Below are 2,609 nucleotides of genomic sequence, written 5' to 3'. Positions count from 1 at the left end.
ATTTGCGAGTCGGGCTGACGCGGCAGGTATCACTGGGTGTCTGACTCTATTGCAGACCTGGATATACGAGTACTTTCCTGCATTGCGACCACATCGTGACCCGGTTCCTATTGATGAGGGGATGCCGCGTGCTTGTGCGTGGAGTCCGCGCTCGGAGAAGAAGTCCGTTGACCGCCTCCGATCGATACGGTTATTGCTTGACAGGCTGTCCCCCTTAGAGGTAACGTTTATAAATTGTTTCTACATTTTATTATTTGCACATATTATATTCATGTTATTAAATTTTAAAACTATGTGCAGGTGAACTGGATGCCTTTCGGCCCGAACCTTAGTGTTAGGGTACCCAGGACCCTGTACACGGGACTCATTCAGTATCGTGAGATCGTCGAGGAGTACATGCCCCAGCGTTGTCTTCGCCAGCTTGGATTTTTCCAAGTTGTCCCTCCTCTCCCGGCATGCCCGATGAAGGCGGTCCGACCTGCATCGTCGAGGGACTACGTCGTGCAATGGCCGGATATCATGACTGGGACGTGGGACCAGTTTCCGATGGTGGCCCGCTTATGGACTGCGGAGTTGCAGCGGCCGCCCTCTGGGGTTCCTCCCATGTGTGACCACTTATACATGGAATGGTTCAACCGGTATTCGCACCCGAGGTTGATCGCAGATCTCGACCACAGCGATGATGATTATGTGCCACCGCTTACTGCCATGGAAGCGGTATGTCTCATATTATATTTATCATTGTCTTTTAATTAAGTTTTATATGTTGTTATTGTATTTCATCTTTTATTTTTTGTTGTATGCAGTGGATGGGAAAGATAATGCAGGACGTACAGAAACTCTCTCTGGAGAAGGATAGCATGAGTGCAACAGTGAGAGCTGCTGTTGATAGTCTGGAACAGACCCTTGCGCATTGGGAGTCGGCGTCGAGGAGGGATTACTGATGGTTTTGTCATTTTATTTATAGAGCACTTTAAATATTATCGTTTTAATTTATTAAATTGGACATTATGTTGTAAGTTTGTAACATTTTAGATTGTTCTTTTAGCTTCCAACTTAGACATATTATCATTGCTGTTTTTAAATTTTGACATAACCGTTCGTGGATCTGCGCAACTTACCCATGCAACATATAGAATGCAGTAAGCAATACAATGTAAAAGATTAATGTTCTCATTAAAAGAGAAACGTACAAATAAGATTACATAGGAAGAATGTAAACATGAAAAACTAAAATGCAGCTAGGGTGTTCCATTCGTGGATCCGGTCATGATATAGCGCATCCCAACCCTCTACGCTCGCTGTGCGAATGGTGTACCACCGAGGTATAATCGGTGGCACTGGAAAATCGGATGACATGTCTAGTCGGATGAAATGTCTGTATGACAACCCAAGAAACGCAATAGCTACCTCTCTGACCGGTGTGGTGACAGTCTCACGCGAACGCCAAGGGAGAACCGTGGTACAAGGATAATAAGCTTGACTATGCAATCCCAGGCCGAAATGCATGACTGCGCATTTGTAAATGTTTGCAACGGAAAACAGATCTAGGGGCGCGTCAAAATAATGATTTAGGCCGCAAGGTCCACCTCCCCACCGGATACGCCGCAGAGCGCCATCCAAGTCATCCTGGTACACATGACGATAAACATTTCGGTTAGGGGCAATTTCGCTGTACATCAACTGACGCACCAAACCGTAGTTGTCTTCGCCCATTTGAAAAACATCAGCCACGACCCGGAATCCGCAGTTACCATCTCCGACTACATCATTCCACCCTTCCAAGTACGGCATGATGATCGCAGGTATCCTGTCCTTGTACGGAAACTGATCAACATCGTTTCTTCCTATTCACCATATAATTAAACACAGTTAAGAAGGCAGGAGTAACATTTTAAAACTATGTGCAATGTAAACAACCAAAACGTACCAGTTCTCAGGGGCATATTCACAGACGATGAAGATTGACTACGACTAGATGACGATGTCCGACCACGAGCACGACCACGACCAAGACCACGGATATACTCAAACACACTCCTGTTCCGCCGTTGCCGACCTCGAGGACGGTCAACTCCTTCGGGTTCCTCATAATCTAAGGTAGACGTGTGGAACATGTCATGAAGTACATGAGTAGCGTCACGAATAATAGAAGGATGGCTGGAGGACACTCGGTCGTACATCGAACGAAACTGCTCCAACTCCTCCTGTTCACGGTCGGCCGTTTGAGTATCTGCATGCTCACTAATAACGAGCGTCCACCAGAATGAATGGACCTGATCAACATGTAACGACGCCCTTTCTTCTGTAATAACGCGGTGAATGGTGCATGCGCAAGGTAATCCATGAGTTACTGAAATAGCACACCCACACCGAGCATACACTTCGTCAGCCAAGTCCCTCATCCTGTTCAGCTCAGTGAGAATCAACCCCAAGCAGTAGTGCGACACACGACCATGGAGAATCTTAAATATGAAATGGCTATACATCGCACCATGTCGTCGTCTGGAGTTCTCTAGAGAGTTCCTGATGCCGTTCTTCTGAGTTTCAATTGACTTGTTAAGTCTATCGAACAGTGTATCCAAAGCAGCGGTCGATGAATCAATCCA

This window comes from Chenopodium quinoa, unplaced genomic scaffold (genome assembly GCF_001683475.1).
Source record: "Chenopodium quinoa cultivar QQ74 unplaced genomic scaffold, ASM168347v1, whole genome shotgun sequence".
Taxonomy (NCBI): domain Eukaryota; kingdom Viridiplantae; phylum Streptophyta; class Magnoliopsida; order Caryophyllales; family Amaranthaceae; genus Chenopodium; species Chenopodium quinoa.
The sequence above is the reverse complement of the archived record's forward strand: the minus strand, read 5'-3'. Positions refer to the sequence as shown.